This window comes from Anarhichas minor, unplaced genomic scaffold, assembly GCF_050575085.1.
Source record: "Anarhichas minor isolate MPS153535 unplaced genomic scaffold, ASM5057508v1 ptg000055l, whole genome shotgun sequence".
Classification (NCBI taxonomy): domain Eukaryota; kingdom Metazoa; phylum Chordata; class Actinopteri; order Perciformes; family Anarhichadidae; genus Anarhichas; species Anarhichas minor.
This window is the reverse complement of record NW_027466501.1, coordinates 795424-814722: the sequence shown is the minus strand read 5'-3', so window position 1 is coordinate 814722 and position 19299 is coordinate 795424. Positions and strand designations below refer to the sequence as shown.

General features: G+C 43.8%; 1 pseudogene; it reads right to left on the bottom strand.

Annotated features, from left to right (window-relative positions):
* Positions 1–557: 557 nt before the first annotated feature.
* LOC142931939 (NXPE family member 3-like) lies at positions 558–12808 on the bottom strand (annotated as a pseudogene).
* Positions 12809–19299: the final 6491 nt, after the last annotated feature.

Genomic DNA, 19299 nt, shown 5'->3' with positions numbered 1-19299 from the left:
ATCAATACCCTTAAAAACTCAATATCAAAAGACGGCATCATGTAAAAATATTACTGTTACATTATGAAAATAATCTTGTTTTCTGTTCTTTTGAGCCATAAAACACATTCATTTTTCTTGAGGGAGACTTTCATAAATATATGGCTGTTAAGGTAAGGGTATAGATTAATATTAAGGCGTTTATTATACATTTCCAAAAACAAGGGAATCACTCTGCTAGATAACAACAGTATCTGGAGTATATGTTATATTGAGACAAATATACAGGTTTTGTTAAAGTCACGGTCAGAAAGAATTTAAAGGTGGCTGTACTCAGAAAGCAAAGCAAAAAGAGATATACAGTGTTAATTAGTGGGCTTACGAAGTGCTGGAAGCTGGATGTTGTTACCTTTCAACATAGCTAGGCTAGCTATTACCTTTCACAGCAGCTGGATTTGTGTGATGTCACGGGATCACACGAGAATTGGAAAAATGCAGAACTTGGTGGAAACACAGAGATAACATGTAAACTCAATGTGTGCTTAAATCCACATTCCTCTCCCCCAAGACACAAACATCTAGCCACTATTTTGAGGACATATGTAGGACAATAGATGGTTTATCATATTCCTAATAATGGGAGGTGGTGGGTGGATGTTATGTGGCAGATGGTGGGCAAGGGTCATTTCCCAGGCATCAATCAGATGGACATTCAGTCCTTTGAACATGGCTCTGAGCACCTTACCATGCTGCAGCGAGAACCAGTCACTATTGGTTAGCGACACAAAAAGGTCTAAATATCTGGGGTTTGTGGTCCGGATGACGACCAGCGTGCCTGGAGCCCTTTCCAGCAGCCGCACCACCGCCCTGCGGATGCTCTGCAGCCTCCTGATGTAGATCTCCATGGGGAAAGAGCCGAAGTGAGCCCAGATGCCAAAAACTACGACAGTGTTGGGGCCTCCCACTAAGTCATCTAATTCATTAGCAATGTAACGAAGCTCTCTAGTTGAGATGGGGTAATATTGGATAGGAGGACCGTGGCAGCGGTACGTCATGAAGATGTTGTTTGCATAGTCCAAGGACATGTCAGGTCCAGTTCTCCTCAAGCTGTGCAGGTCAAACTCCTTAAGACCTGAAAGTATGACAGGGGGAACACATTAAGCTGCAGTGGGAACAAAATCATTTGTTGCCAGAAATCCCTGTGGATCAGTTACCTGGCAGAGTTGCGTCGAAGAATTCAAACCACTGCCTGATGGTGGAGTCTCCATACATGTGGACCACCTTGCCTTTCAGACACTGACTGATGGCAGATGCGTTGAATTCGCGGACTGTGGTGCCACCTAGTGCTCGCCACACACCCTGGTAGTAATAACCAGAGGGTCCAGATGTCACAGTGCTGCTCTTCACCTGTGGTTGACCTGAGAGGAAGTTAAAGAATAAGTTATCCCATTTAAAAACAATACCAAAGTATAAAGTGATTGTATGAACCTCTTAAGTACTATCCTTACTCCTGAGAAACTATAAACACTGCTGACAACTGAAGCCACATTCATGAACTTTTAGCCTAGAGCTCCATGCTCCCACCATTCTTTTGAAATTGGGCTGAATACTGTTAATCTATCTTCAGGGACCCCCAGAGTCAGGGATCCCCACTGACTCTGTCATCCCCAGGACAATTTCCTACCGGTCACTCCCCTGCACATCCCTTCTAGGTTCTTATTTAAATACACTCTCCACTTTTACATTACACTTACGTCTCACTTGTTTATAATCCTGTTATCTGTTCGTTTGTGCACTTTATGTTATTTTTCACTTTATTTTATTTTATATTTTTCTGTAAATTTTAATGTTTCTACTTTGCACTGTGTTGATTGTTGTTGATTGTTAAATGTTATGCATTTCCCGTCATGTCAAATTCCTTGTATGTTCAACATACCATGCCAATAAACGATTCTGATTCTGATTCAGGAGAACCCTACCCAGAAGAATGTAGTATGCTTTTTCTGAACTTTCTCTTACCTTTCTTCGTACGGTAAACTCGTATGAGTGTGCCACAACAGATTCAGCAAACGCTCCTAACTTCAGATAACTGTGTCAATGACCAGTGTAAACATGATGAATGCCACCTATGCATAAATGAGTGCATTCATGAGAATTATAAATTAGCATTGTAACCCCACTAAAAGATCCATAAAGAAAAGTCTCTAATTTTTAACAGAGTGAGCAGCGGAATTAAAGGACCTGCTAAAGTCAAGGGATAGGAAACACTAAAGATTGATCTCATTGCCGTGTCACCTGAGGGTCGCACTGTGACTGAAATAAAGAAAGTATGAGATGGTCATATACTGTAGATATTGGAGTTACACAATAGCATCAAAAGCCAGTACAAATGAATGATGATATAGATAGGCTGAATACATTTAGAACTATATTAGCCTATAATTTGAAATTGCAGAGTAAAATGTTAGCATCATTATTAAGTGTAATTTACATAGGTATCTCTGTCAGGATCCTGTCTGACCCATTGTGTGTTAACCTCTGTTTCCCCCCAATCTCCTCTCCTCATGTGTCTGTCATTCCCCTGTTTGTTTTGTTATGCCATGTGCTTGGTGTTGTTTTCTCGGGCCTGCCTCCAGACACCTCCCATTGCCACAACCCTGATTGATGCACAGCTACGGACAATTTGGCTCGTTATCCGGCAGTATATCGACCCTGGTCTTGCAGGCCTGGGTCGTCAGTCCGTATTGTCTTCGGCCTCGGTAGCCTCCGCCGCCGTTCTGTAAATTGAACCCCATTGTCTATTCCGGGACTAATCTCTCTCCTCTCTGCTACGGGTGTAGAGTACTGGTCGATCTGCGTACTCTCCGGTGTCGAGCCACGGGACATCACACCTTCGATCTGCCTACCCTCTGGTGTCGAGCCACGGGACTCACACCGTCGATCTGCCTGCCCTCCGGTGTCGGACCACGGGCTCGACACCTTCCTGTCCTCTTTATTCTGGCAAAATAAAATCTGTTATACCGGACTCTGTCTCCTGTGGTCTTGCTATTGGGTCCTAACCGTGAACTCCCGTGACAATTTCAGACTCAATCTTGACTGTTATGACAGGTCTTGACCACTGTTGAAAGTGGCTAAGACTCCTAAATCCCTCGTACAAACCACTAAAGAACAAATCTGTTTGTACAAGTGGTTCTTGCATGAGGACCATTGTCTGAAACGCATTTTGTTTTGAATTATTGTTATTGGCAGTTGTGGCACTAACAGTAATAAATTAAAATGCAATATCATGCTTTACCTTCTTTTTGTGGCAACACGGTGACATTAGCAGGTCCTGAAGCCCGAATGTAGACTTACAAGTTAACACCGCTGAAGAAAAGCACACATAGTATATCTCTTAAAAACACTTCAACATTAAGGACATAGATACAAAAGAACAAACATTTGAAATCATTGAATCAAACTCAAGCATAAAAATGGGAAACAACTGCTAATAAGTTCATTCAAGATCACACAAATCTTAACGGCAAATCCACTTTGTAAGTTCAATGGCACTAATTAAAATGTTCATGTAAGCAATGGTTCCAATAACTGTATAACGTGCAAGGTGCCACTCGCAGTGATGAAACCAAATATAATGATTACTATCTACACAGAATGTTTTAGCATCTTTCATTTCATAGTTTTGGTTTTATGGCCGGCAAACTAAACTGATTTGGTTGAGTCTCATTGTTCTCATCAACATATTTTACTGATGCAGTAGGCAGAGGGGGGGGTGTACTCTGAGAAGAACATTAAGTGATAAGATATTTACTTTAAGCAAAAAACTAATTTATTGTTCAGTACCACTTGTTCAGTATTTCAGCTCTAGTTGAACAGCTGGCTGGTTGGCTTTATTATTTTTTTCAATCAATATTATTATTATTTAGACAAAATCCATTGAGACAGAGGTCTCATTTTCAAAAGTTTTAGTCATATAAAAACAAAGATAGCAAGAGTAGCGAGAACCATCGGCTCTACAAAAGAAAGTGATTAGTTTTCATTGAACCCTGTTACTGTATAGCTTAATATTAACTTCCACTGTTACTCTACAGCTGTTACAATTGTGGCCCATCTTCTATTTGCAATTAATATGCATTCAATCCAGTTCAATTATTTAAATGAAAATGATAATCTACTCTGGCTAAAGTAGCTTAGCAAGAGTAAAATAATAGCTGTGACCTCTGCATTAGCAACCCGCTGAAATGAAGGTACAGGCTCCTTAACACTCTCTCTCATTATTTCAGGGCCCTTGAGAACAACTGTACGTGGGATTGGAAGTACACTGGCTGTGGTCATTACAGTGAACAGTGTCTGGCAGTGTGATGAGAGGACACGTGAGCCCTTGCTGCTGTACTTTATCTCCTTGGAGCAGAGGCTCCATTTAGCATACCCTGCCTTATCAATGTATTTAAAATACTGTGACAACGGGAAGCTGTACTGCTCTCCCGTCACGTTTGTTTAGACCTCCACCTTTATCCATGCCCAGCTCCACTCACATCTCAGCCCTGAATCAAGCTGCGCAACACAAACAGCATCCTCTTCTTTAAGCTCTTTGACCACATCCTCCTATCAGTATCTGGGCCTTATGTTTCGTGGTCATAAAAGTTATTATGACCACGAAATCGCCTCATTCTACTTTGTGTTAAAAAAACAACCTGCAACCAGATCCGCCGGTCCATCCATCCATCCATTTTCCTCCGCTTATCCGGGGTCGGGTCGCGGTGGCAACAGGCCAAGTAGGCTGACCCAGACTTCCCTCTCACCGGCAACATGTTCCAGCTCATTCTGGGGGATCCCAAGGCGTTCCCAGGACAGCTGGGAGATGTAATCCCTCCAGCGTGTTCTGGGTCTTCCCCGGGGTCTCTTCCCAGTTGGACGTGCCTGGAAAACCTCCAGTGGGAGGCGTCCAGGAGGCATCCTAATTAGATGCCGGAACCACCTCAGCTGACTCCTTTCGACGCGAAGGAGTAGAGGCTCGACTCCAAGCTCCCTCCTGATGACCGAGCTCCTTACCCTATCTCTAAGGCTGAGCCCGGCCACCCTACGGAGGAAGCTCATTTCGGCCGCTTGTAGCCGCGACCTTGTCCTTTCGGTCACGACCCAGAGTTCGTGACCATAGGTGAGGGTAGGAACGTAGACCGAGTGGTAAATTGAGAGCTTTGCCTTCCGGCTCAGCTACCTCTTCACCAAGACGGTCCGATGCAGCGCCTGCTTTACTGCTGCAGCCGCACTGATCCGTCTGTCGATCTCCCGCTCCATCTTACCCTCACTCGTGAACAAGACCCCGAGATACTTGAACTCCTTCGCTTGAGGTAGGCACTCCGTCCCCACCTGGAGGGAGCAATCTACCGGTTTCCGGCAGAGCACCATGGCCTCAGATTTGGAGGTGCTAACTCTCATCCCCGCCGCTTCACACTCGGCTGCAAACCGCCCAAGTGAATGCTGGAGGTCACGATCCAAGGAGGCTAACAGGACCACATCATCTGCAAACAGCAGAGAGGCGACCCGAGACCCCCGAACCTGACGTTCTCCACCCCCAGGCTGTGCCTAGATATCCTGTCCTTGAAAGTCACGAACAGGACCGGAGACAAAGGGCAGCCCTGGCGGACGCCAACACCCACCGGGAACGTGTCTGACTTATTGCCGAGAATGCGGACACAGCTCCTACTGCAGTCGTACAGAGACCGGATCGCCCGTTGTAATGGGTCCGGCACCCCATACTCCCGCAGCACCCCCCACAAGAACCCCGGAGGGACCCGGTCGAAAGCCTTCTCCAAGTCCACGAAGCACATGTAGACTGGTTGGGCAAACTCCCAGAACCCCTCCAGTAGTCTTGCGAGGGTAAAGAGCTGGTCCACTGTTCCACGGCCGGGACGGAATCCGCATTGCTCCTCTTGAATCTGAGGTTCGACAAACGGTCGAAGCCTCCTTTCCAGCACCCTGGCATAAGCCTTCCCCGGGAGGCTGAGTAGTGTGATACCCCGGTAATTCGAGCACACTCTCCGGTCCCCCTTTTTGAAAATGGGAACCACCACCCCAGTCTGCCAGTCCACGGGGACTGATCCCGACCCCCATGCGACATTGAAGAGGCCTGTCAGCCAGGACAGCCCAACTATGTCCAGCACTTTCAGCATCTCAGGGCGGATCTCATCCACCCACGGCGCCTTGCCACCAAGGAGCTTTTTGACTCCCTCAGCGGCCTCTGCCAGGGATATGGGTGAGCCTCCCCCTAGATCTTCAGGCGTTGCCTCCTCTGCAGAGGACATGTTGGTCGGGTTTAGGAGTTCCTCAAAGTGCTGTTTCCACCGCCCGACGATGTCCCCTGTCCGGGTCAGCAGTTCCCCCCCCCCCCCCCTGCTGAGAACAGCCTGGGATAAGCCCTGCTTTCCCTTCCTGAGCCGTCGGATGGTTTGCCAGAACCTCCTTGAGGCCAACCGAAAGTCCTTCTCCATGGCCTCCCCGAACTCCTCCCATGCCCGAGTTTTAGCATTCGCGACCACCGCAGCTGCAGCCCTTCTGGCCTGCCGGTACCTGTCAGCTGCTTCGGGAGACCCCTGGGCCAACCAGGCCTTGAAGGTCTCCTTCTTCAGCTTGACGGCTTCCCTCACCTCCGGTGTCCACCACCGGGTTCTCAGGTTGCCGCCACGACAGGCACCGATGACCTTCCGGCCACAGCTCCTAGCGGCCGCGTCCACAATAGAGGCTTTGAACATGGTCCATTCGGATTCCATGTCCCCAACCTCCCTAGGGATGTGTGAGAAATTCTTCCAGAGGTGGGAGTTAAAGACCTCCCGGACAGGGTCCTCCGCCAGACGTTCCCAGTTCACCCTCACTACACGTTTGGGCTTGCCGGGTCTTTCCAACCGGTTCCCCTGCCATCTGATCCAACTCACCACCAGGTGGTGATCAGTTGACAGCTCTGCTCCTCTCTTCACCCGAGTGTCCAAGACATACGGCCGCAAATCAAATGATACGATTACAAAGTCGATCATTGATCTCCGGCCTAAGGTGTTCTAGTACCAGGTACACTTATGAGCCACCTTATGTTCGAACATGGTGTTCGTTATGGCCAAACCGTGGCAAGCACATAAGTCCAATAACGAGACGCCATTCAGGTTCAGATCGGGCAAGCCGTTCCTCCCAATCACCCCCCGCCAGGTTTCTCCGTCATTGCCCACGTGAGCATTGAAGTCCCCCAGGAGAACTATGGAGTCGGTAGGCAGCGCCTTTCCAGGACCCCTCCCACCGACTCCAAGAAGGCCGGATACTCTGAACTGCTGTTTGGTGCATAAGCACAAACTACAGTCAGAGCCTTGCTCCCCGCAACCCGTAGGCGCATGGAGGCGACCCTCTCGTTCTCCGGGGAGAACTCCAACACAGCGGCGCTCAGCCGGGGGCTCGTGAGTATCCCCACTCCCGCCCGGCGCCTCTCACCCTGGGCAACTCCGGAAAAGGACAAAGTCCAACCTCTCTCCAGGAGCTTGGTTCCAGAGCCAGCGCTGTGTGTGGAGGTGAGTCCAACTATATCTAGCTGGTATCGCTCCACCTCCTGCACCAGCTCTGGCTCTTTCCCCGCTAGCGAGGTGACGTTCCACGTCCCTAGAGCTAGTCTATGCTGCCGGCGATCGGCTCGCCCAGGCCTCCCGCCTGACCCGCAGCCCGGTCTGCATGCTTGTCCCTGCGGGTGGTGGGTCCACAGGGTGGCTGCTCCATGGTGTTTATTCGGGCGAAGGCCCGGCCACCAGACGCTCGCCGACGAGCTCCCCTCCTGGGTCTGGCTCCGGGAGGGTGCCCCGGTTTCCCTGGTCCGGGCGAGGTGGCTGAAGTACGTGGGCTACTTATCATTAGGGTCGTTTGAACCGCTCTTAGTCTGGGCTCTCCCACGAGACCTGTTTGCCTTGGGAGACCCTACCAGGGGCTAATGCCCCGGACAACATAGCTCCCAGGATCACTGAGCCACTCAAACTCCTCCACCACGTTAAGGTGGCGATTCGCGGAGGAGTCAGGGCGGATCTCATCCACCCCCGGCGCCTTGCCACCAAGGAGCTTTTTGACTACCTCAGCGGCCTCTGGCAGGGATATGGGTGAGCCGGTGTTCCGGTTTAATGTTAATGAGTGACCGCGTGAACTGAACCGGAACACGGCCCCCCACGTGCATGTTTCACCACGTTACAGTCATGCAGTGGCCGTTAGCCTTAACCCAGCAAGTCTGAACTGTAACGGAACATAGCGGAACTTAAACTTTAACGCCAATACAATCCACTAACGTTAACGCTAACCTGATATCAAGCTGACTAGCTTTCCATGAAGACGTGGAGACATCTTAACGCTGATTGGCCAAGACTCAACACGTCACATCAAAGATGTTTTATTGCGAAGATCACGACATCACCTTTTCTCCTTGTCTCACTCCAATCTGAGAAACGCCCCCCCCCCCCCCCCCCCCCCCCTCCCTAAAAAAAAATCTACGGATCTACCCGAGATGACATATTTCGATTCAAAATGGCGAATTTCGCCGAAAAGCGACAAGTTTGCAGGTATGTGAATGTACAAGCTGCTTTTGCTTCATAATGATTGGAACTTTGAATAACGTGGACTTGTGGACTTGGAGAAGGCTTTCGACCGGGTCCCTCTGGGGATTTTGTGGGGGGTGCTGCGGGAGTATGGGGTGCCGGACCCGTTACAACGGGCCATCCGGTCTCTGTACAACTGCAGTAGGAGCTGTGTTCGTATTCTCGGCAATAAGTCAGACACGTTCCCGGTGGGTGTTGGCTTCCGCCAGAGCTGCCCTTTGTCACCGGTCCTGTTCGTGACTTTCATGGACAGGATATCTAGGCACAGGCGGTGGGTGGAGAATGCCAGGTTCGGGGGTCTCGGGATCGCCTCTCTGCTGTTTGCAGATGATGTGATCCTGTTGGCCTTCTCGGATCGTGACCTCCAGCATTCACTTGGGCGGTTTGCAGCCGAGTGTGAAGCGGCGGGGATGAGAGTTGGCACCTCCAAATCTGAGGCCATGGTGCTCTGCCTGAAACCGGTGGATTGCTCCCTCCACGTGGGGACGGAGTGCCTATCGCAAGCGAAGGAGTTCAAGTATCTCGGGGTCTTGTTCACGAGTGAGGGTAAGATGGAGCGGGAGATCGACAGGAGGATCGGTGTGGCTGCAGCAGTAAAGCAGGCGCTGCACCGGACCGTCTACCGGTCGGTCTACGTTCCGACCCTCACCTATGGTCACGAACTCTGGGTCGTGACCGAAAGAACAAGGTCACGGCTACAAGCGGCCGGAATGAGTAGGATGAGTAGGATGGCCAGGCTCAGTCTTAGAGATAGGGTAAGGAGCTCGGATATCAGGAGGGGACTTGGAGTTGAGCCGCTACTCCTTCGCGTCGAAAGGAGTCAGCTGAGGTGGTTCAGGCATCCAATCAGGATGCCTCCTGGGCGCCTCCTACTGGAGGTTTTCCCGGCACACCCAACTGGGAGGAGACCCCGGGGAAGACCCAGAACACACTGGAGGGATTACATCTCCCAGCTGGCCTGGGAATGCCTCGGGATCCCCCAGAATGAGCTGGAAAATGTTGCCAGGGAGAGGGAAGTCTGGGTCAGCCTGCTTGGCTTGCTGCCACCGCGACCTGACCCCGGATAAGCGGTAGAAAATGGATGGATGGATGGAACTTTGAATAACAACATACCTGGCTATACAGGAACAGTGTTGTACCTTAATGTCCTTAACTTTCACTTCTACACTGTCATCTGTAGGCTTTAGCTTATATATTTATCTTGTTAAGCTGTTTTTACTGCTGATTCACTTTGCATCCTGATACATCCTTAAAGCACATATTGCAAAAATTAGATATTATGTATTCAGTGAGTGCAGTTAGTGACGGTGTGGGCTCCATGGTAGCTCTGACATTTTGAGTATCAGCAGGGGGCGGGCTAAGTGAAGAGTCAATTGTGCACTACCAACCACTAAACAGCAGACAGACAATGTTAGTGACCAGCAGGTTGAATATAGCGCCACATTTAGATTAAGGCAGATATTTCCTTCTGGAGTTGGTGAAGAGCAAAATACAGCTAAAAGGAGTTTAATTTTAGACACAACTCCAAATGAATGCTAATGTGTCTCCATGTCAACTGGTGTTAAATAGGCCAGTGTTTGCTCACATTTTAGCCATATCTACTTTACAACGTGATCATATGTTCATGCATATAGTTACAAACTTCTGAAACATTCCACCAAGGAGATACAAAGGTAACACTGGATGTACGTATTTAGAAGTCACACAAAATTTCAGTCTCTCTGCTCCCTCACCTTTGAAAGAGCTTCCCCTCATTGGCATTGAGGAGGTTTCCTTTGGATCCTGCCCTGAAATGGTTGATCCTGGCATCACAGCTCAGGTTCTTTGGCTTGTAGCAGAACCACGGCTCGCCTGTACGGAGGTCAGTGTAGTTGCACAGCGGCTGCTGGGTTGGCCTTAGGCAGACGTCACAGAGGGTGGTTTCAGAGAGTGAGCCTGAGCGGAAGAGGCTCTTGAAGTACATCCTGTAGGGCTGTTCTCTGTTCAGCCTGTTCAGCACTGAGATGGCCTCACCAGGGTGAACCAGAGTCACCTGATGGGATAGAGAACCAGAGTTTTCACCAAGTCCAATCATGGTCAGTCATATCAATTAACATTCATAAAGATTCATGTCTTCAAATTCTACACCAGATTGACATCAGACAATAATCTCTGGAGAATTGTCTATTCATCTAAACCCTTCCCTGAACATCGATTGTCCAATCAAAGCTTAGCAACAGTACCTAGGCATGGCAGGTCTGTCAAGGTCTAAACATGTTGAAGTGGTGTGCATGGGACTGTAGCAGGAGAGATACTCTGCATGTCAAGTGTTTAGAGAGGGAGTTGTCTTTTTGTGAACTTGATCAAAACTAAAAAACACAAGAGAAACAGTTCTATAAATTAAGGGAATTAATTCTGTTTGTCTGCTTTCATGTAATCTGCTAATTTTAGCATGAACATCTGACCAACTGGCTACCTTCATAACCTGACAACCATCATGACATAATAGCCTAGCCTTACTTCCAACACCAAGGAGTATGTAGAGGTTAGGTAAAGATATATTATCTAAAGTTACCTTCAGAACTAGCACATCTACTGTGTAGTATTTCCCCAATATGTGTGAGCCTCCTGGCTGCTGCTTTTCGAGACTAAATTGACGTTGGCAGTGCTGTTTCATTGGATTTAAAACCCCGGCCAATCTTGATATCTGAGACGTTATGTGCACCATCCACATCAGCCAAACAGGATTATGTTAGCAATAGAATTATGCTATACATTTTCCCATCATAACACTAGGACTACCTAGGTAGCTAATCTGCTAGTGACAGTTTGTAGATGAAAAAAAATCTACAATCCTGAGAACCTGCTTTTGTCTGAAATGACTGAGATTTTGAGTGTTACATCTGTCCCTGTTAGCTGAACAAACTGCATTTGTGCCGTGCGAGAAGTGGAAGTTAACAGGCATGGCAACAGTTAGGGCAGGGCTTTGTGAACAATGAATTATGATATTAAAAACACTTACGGTACAATAACATTACATTAAACATCATGGTTTTAGCATCACCTCAACCTGTGCGTCTCCTTCCCAGGGTAAAGAGAATACAGCAGAGTAGCTCCCATTCAGATGATCCACCACTTGCCCAACCACACCTGCTTCAAGCTTCCGGTTGTGCAGCCGGGCAAATAGGAAGTCCCCCCCAGACTTCTTGGGACGACCCTGGAAGTCAGAGGTTAGTATCATGACCTCCAGCTGATCCCCAACATGCCACTGTCCCCCTTTCCTCCCTCGTAGAATGGTGAAGGTGCTGTGGGCTGGATCACTGGTCTGCTCCAGGAAAATAGGACCTGACAAAAGTGGAGTTTCAGGCCAAGCAGTGGAGTCTAGTATGAGATATTCCTCCAGAGCGTCCTCAGGGGACAGTGGCTTGAAGGTGCAGAAGCTGCGAATCTCATTAGGGTGAGTGGAGACTCTCGGCATGATGATGGTTGAGTTGAATTTAGGCTGAAACTGGCAGGGGATGGAGAGAGATGGTGTCAAAGATACATCAAGCATATGCACTGAAAAAAGAGTAAAATAGCCAAAAATGTAATCTTTCAAGAACAACTGTTCTTAACATTAACCCAGGGGGAAAGTGTCAAGATACTCTTGCTTTCTGTTTTACACAAGGCAAGAAAGTGAATGTTAAATTTGTGCTTTCAAAGTTTTGTTCACTGAAATTCATGTTTTGGGATATTCAGTCAGAGATACAACTCTGACAGATGCAAAAAAAAGGCAGAAAATAGAACCTGTTACAAAAACTTTCATGGGGCTTTTTAAAAACATTATACTTCTGACCCTTTTGTTAAGATGTATGTCTCAGTAAGAACGAATGGGAACCAGTGGGTTGTAACACATGGAGGTTTGGTCTAAAGTATAGAATACTGCCAGCTTTGTCCTTTAACTACAGGAGCTGCTGCTGTCATCAAGTCAAGGTGCAGGATTGAGAGGGGAAATACAATTGAACTCAAATTGTATTTATTTGCAATGAAGAACATTGAAACACACATTTTAAAGCAATATCCAAAAACCTGACTAATATTCAACATTTCAAACAGGGTCCACCCTTCACACGATCCCACTAAAACCAAGTTCTCACCTCCAGAATGTCCATGTGACGTAGCACAAAGATGAAGACAAAGACAGTCAGAAAGAGGAAGAGGGCGCAGAACTCCCTTCTTGTGCAAAATGTGGCCTTCATGATCAGTGATTAGTCTTCACCTTCAGCATCAGTTACTGGATTGAGAAAATATACATCAAAAAAACAAATGGTTATTGACACCTTGTAATGCTGAAGAATAGAACTTGTGAATGAAGAACTTGTTTAAATCTGAACTTAGTTGTGAAATCCTCCCTCTCTATACTAATAGTGTGACATGTTCAGCTTTCAATCTTTAGGACCAAACTAAATCCAGTCACCCAGGAAACTCCTTTGATTGATCATCCGTCAACCAAGGCCACAACCAAAGACAGCATCCCCTCTCTTGCTGTTCAACATGATCCATTCTATCATGTACACTTTGCAACATCATTCAGTCCTTTGTAATCCACATCACCCTCTGCAAAGTAACCCTTCAAACTAATATCTGTTTTCACTCTCATGATACAGATCAGAGGTGCTGGTGTCTTTCTGCTCACTACAGTTTTTCACAGTTGGTTAATGTGGACACATTTTATTTTCAGTTATTTTTGAACTACTACTATGACTAATGACTGAGGTATTTGTTGTATATGTTCCCGATAAGGATCTTGCGGAGCCCGGGAGGGGACATGGAGAAGAAAAGAAAAGTGGGAGTGGTGCATTGTTTTAGCAAACTGAAAGCTTTACCTCATGTCTCGATGGTTCAGAGCATCGCGGCATTAACACAATACACACATCACCACAAAGATAGAGATAATGTGATTCAAGGCTACAGCATGAGGGGCAACATTTGCTAAAAAAGAAAGTTGGAAGGCTCTGATGCTGATGTAATCAGACCACAGCGTCACAGAAAAGCAGAATATATGTTTTTATGGACTGTTGCCAGCAGAGGAATGATGTTTATATGTGTCATAAACCACTTCTATGCCAGGTGTAGCCAGGCGTAGCCAGGCATAGACAGGCATAGCCAGGCGTAGCCAGGGAGCTGGTTATCGGATTTGAAACGTTGCTGCATCAACAACACAGTTATTTGCATCATTAAATCCACTGCAAGATACTAACATTTGGGAGACCATATCAGATATACTTGTACAATATAATACTCAAGCACACATTACCCCAACATAAACATCTGAATCACTGCTGTTAGAGATAATGACAGGGTCAGGTGTAAAGTCTGAGATGATTCAAAGCTAAACACACATAAGATGACACACTGTTTGATTACCAGACAGCAGTGTGGACTTTGCTCAGCTGAGTCTGGACCACAGCCGGCTTGTGAAAGTGGAACAGTATAAAGGACCTCTGCAGTAGGGTTGTCACGATACCAAAATTATGACTTCGATACGATACCTGCCATAAGTATCATGATACCCGATACTTACGATACGATACCAGACTTCGATACAATACCACAAATACGATACGATACTGGTATATTTATCTATAATAGTAATAAATAAAACATCTGTACGGTTCCCTTTCTTACCAGGTTGTTCCTGCCCAGCTTTTTGAACACTTAACAAATGGCATTAATATTAATGTTTAACCTCTTCGCATCTTTTGAGCCTCTCTCATATTTCCGCTGGCTTTCAAACACAGCTGGAAGGGAACTCTGTCTCTGTGTTGCTGCTGACTCTGCTGACATCTGTCTGACTGTCTGTGAGAGACTGCGGTCAAGTCAGATCTCCGTGGTCAACTCAGCAGACACTTAAATTGTAGTGCACCTATACGCTGAAACTTACGGTAAACGCAACCAAACGGCACAGATCGGGAGCGAGCAAAGAACTTTGCAAAGTTAGCGGAAAGATTAACGTGAGACAACTTCCGGTTTTCTACAGACGAACATCCGGTTTTCAGAATAAGATGCCAACAAAGTATACATATTGCATAATGAAATGAGATTAAATGAATTATATTCACATTAAGTATAAAACATGCTACCTGCATCTCCTGAGTTAAAGGGAAAATACACCTAAATTGTGCGTAAAGTGTCTTTATTCTTTGATTTGAGGGTTGCTGGAAGTTAATAATACCTGACTGACGGTCAATTAAGATATTTTACAAAGCAAAAACTCTGAACTGAATTTGTATCTTCAAATGGCACATTTTTTAAATGTTTAAGGTGCTATAAAAATGTTTTTCTCAATAATTCCAGACAATGACTGACATGTATGTGTTGGGAACATCGTTGACTCCACCCATACTGAAAATTAGAAATTTGTACTGTCCTAATTAGGAGATATTTCAAAGTAAATGTCATACATTTGAATCGAGAAAATATCTAATAAATGGATATTTGAAGTGTAATAAAAAGTATTTTCTCAATAAGTCCAGACAATGACTGATATACATGTGTTGAGGACATCGTTGACTCCACCCATACTGAACATTAGACATTTTTACTGTACCAATTAGGAGATATTTCAAATTAAAACTCATACATTTGAATTGAGAAAATATCTAATAAATGGATATTTGAGGTGCTATAAAAAGTATTTTCTCAATAAGTCCAGACAATGACTGATATACATGTGTTGAGGACATCGTTGACTCCACCCATACTGAAAATTTGACATTTTTACTGTACCAATTAGGAGATATTTCAAAGTAAAACTCATACATTTGAATCGAGAAAATATCTAATAAATGGATATTTGAAGTGTAATAAAAAGTATTTTCTCAGTAAGTCCAGACAATGACTAATATACATGTATTGAGGACATCGTTGACTCCACCCATACTGAAAATTAGACATTTCTACTGTACCAATTAGGAGATATTTCAAATTAAAACTCATACATTTGAATTGAGAAAATATCTAATAAATGGATATTTGAAGTGTAATAAAAAGTATTTTCTCAATAAGTCCAGACAATGACTGATATACATGTGTTGAGGACATCGTTGACTCCACCCACACTGAAAATTTGACATTTTTACTGTCCTAATTAAGAGATATTTCAAATGAATAGATTTACAATAGTTACAATAGTTGTTGGAATGCTTAACAGCATTCCAACAACTAGGCTAAGGCTACTCGTGTTAGCTGTCTATGGGTGAGCTTGGGGGTGTTCATGTTTATAATCACATTTGCTTACCTGTCGTTCTTTGAACTCTTTGAAAAGTTGATGCATGTCTCCCCTGCGATCACTCGCTGTGAGTGAGGCTGCCTGTTGCTGTGTGAGCGCTGGGAAGCCCCGCCCCCTTGCAGTCACTGCCTGCAGGCAGCATGACAGGGAGCGGAACAGCGAGTGCGCTCTGATCGCGCTATTTTAAGTCAAGCATCAAAGCATATAATGCATAGATCTATGGTTTCACACAACACAATAATTGATTAAGTATCCCTAGCAACAGACACGAAGTCAGGGATCGGAATACGCATCTCTCCTCTCTGTGTTTGTGAGCCTTGTTCTATCATTTCCCTCTTTTCTTATACTTTCTAATGAGGAATTTGACATTCTCCTGCACAGGGAGTCGTTATCTTCACACACACACACGCCAGGTTGGGGGCCACTGTGTGTGTGGGAGTCCAGCCGTTCTCAGGGACAGAGAAGATGCTGTTCCTGCTTTCCACCTGTTGTTGCTACACAATATCCCACGGACTCACCCGCTTCACAACACATCTAGTTATACGTTTAAGCTAAACCACCTGTGAATCAGAGCTTCATCTTTGTACAGGGAGCGCGTGAGTGCCTCACCCGGAGATTCAAACCTTTACTCTATGACACACGCAACACTATTGCAAATGAACACACACACACACACATAATACTTATACGTTTAATGCCTGTAAATACCGTTAGCATATTTCTACACATCCAAAAAATACATATAACCATATATATATATATATATATATATATATATATATATATATATATATATATATATATATATATATATATATATATATATATATACACATATAACCATATATATATATATATATATATATATATATATATATACATTGAACTTCATATCTTAATTTGATTCGTTTTAATTTAGGGAGTTTCAATCTTCCATACTTCACATCAAATAATCTTTTAGCTATTTAGATGGAAGTGACAGTCAGATTTCAAAGGTTAAGAAAAGCTTGAGGACACTATAATCACTTTATGTTCTTTTTTTTTGTTTTTGTTTCAATTTAGGTATGTTAAAGCTTCAACAGAGAAGCTCCTATACTCTTTGCTTATTCTGTGCTCTTTTGGCTCATGGGAGTGGTTAAGAAGAGAAGGCGTCATCAACATGAGATTCTATGTGTATCTTTACCTGTGACAGTGCTGTTTGCTGTCACTACCCTTCAATTCATTTCCTGAAAGTCAAGCACAGAGAACACCGTTTATTGTCAACCTGTGAGATAAAGTGACGGATCACACTGTGATGAACAGAATCTCCAAATGGATCTCTGCTGAGGTAAGACACATGAAACGCTTAAACAAAGTATATATGAAGTTTATTTTATCATGAATCAGCATCAGTAACCATTCTAATATACTGTATTTGTGATATTTGATTTTACTTCTACTACTTCTGTTTTATGTTACTTAATACTTCTGCTCCACTACATTTCAGAGGGAAATTTGTACTTTGTACATTACATTACATTTACTCGACTGTACAGAAGTAGTAGAAGTAAAATAAAATGTCACAAATACAGTATATTAGAATGGTTACTGATGCTGATTCATGATAAAATAAACTTCATATATACTTTGTTTAAGCGTTTCATGTGTCTTACCTCAGCAGAGATCCATTTGGAGATTCTGTTCATCACAGTGTGATCCGTCACTTTATCTCACAGGTTTACAATAAACGGTGTTCTCTGTGCTTGACTTTCAGGAAATTAATTGAAGGGTAGTGACAGCAAACAGCACTGTCACAGCTAAAGATACACATAGAATCTCATGTTGGTGACGCCTTCTCTTCTTAACCACTCCCATGAGCTAAAAGAGCACAGAAAAAGCAAAGAGTAGGGGCTTCTCTGTTGAAGCTTTAACATACCTAAATTGAAACAAATACTAAAAAAAAGAACATAAAGTGATTACAGTGTCCTCAAGCTTTTCTTAACCTTTGAACTCTGACTGTCACTTCCATCTAAATAGCTAAAAGTTGAATTCTTGTGAAGTATGGAAGATTGAAACTCCCTAAATTAAAACAAATCAAATTAAGATATGAAGTTAAATGGATATATATATATATAGTTATATGCATTTTTTGGATAGCTCTGATAATGAAATCGAAAATATTTGGTAAATACCAATTATTCAACTTTTCTTTAAAGACTAAATTAATTATATTTCAAAGTGAAAATCTGCATTGCACTGAAGTGTTGTCCACTCAAGTGCTGTATATTTATGTACAATTTTGAAGTACTTTATCATTGTATGCAACTTTGTACTTCTACTCCACTTAATTTATTTGATATATCTTTAGTTACTCATTACTCTACAGATTAAGATTGTACAACATATGAAAAGCTTACAAAACAATGAATTGCTAAAGATTAAACCCCCGGGTCTGAACCTTTCTGGCTTGTCACCCCCCCCCCCCCCCCCCCCCCCCACACACACCAAAAGCGGTCACTTTTCAGATGTTTAGCCATTCTACCGTTTGAGCCCTAAAGAGGTCAAACCATCCATGCTACTCAGCAGATTGGATTCAGTTTCAAATACACATTTTTGTTAAAGCATGTAGCAGTTAGGTTTTCAATTAAAGTGTTTACATTTAAGCTTTTCTATTTTCCATTCTAGGATTTAAAATTTCACTTTTCATTTTCAAATTGCAATTTCACATTATCAATTAATTTTTTCAGTTTTTTTAACATTTTAACATTTCCTGATTAAAATGGAAATGAACACAAAAAATTTGTATTTGTTGTGCTTCATTTCTTTGTTTGATTTGATTCAATTTAGACACTTTAAGTCTTCCATACTTCACAGGAATATGTTGTGCAAATTACAAGAAAGGCCCATGCTCATAGGACTCAAATCTTAGTGGCCATTATTGCTTCTTTATGGACTAATTATCTGTCTGTACTACTGTCAGGATACAGTGACAGTTTAAGCAAATATGACAAAAGCGTCATATTTATTCAAGTTAATGACTGTACCTTTTAATACTGGACGCAAGAGCTAAATCATAAGTTTAAAAATAAGTTTTTACTTTACTTTGTTTAGCTTTCTTATGCTTGACTGATTTTATAAATGAAAGTCCACATACAGAGCAGTTTGCAAAGGCTAAATGCATTTATTCCATTATGAAACACCTGAGCATAAATACATACATTAAAGATATTTGTTTGCAGAACCCCTGATTTGTCTATTTTTTTAATTCCTAATAGAAAATCACACTAATTGATTAACAATGAGTAGCTACACTTTATTACTACATGAGGACTTTTCTGTCAAATATGTGTGGCATCAATACCCTTAAAAACTCAATATCAAAAGACGGCATCATGTAAAAATATTACTGTTACATTATGAAAATAATCTTGTTTTCTGTTCTTTTGAGCCATAAAACACATTCATTTTTCTTGAGGGAGA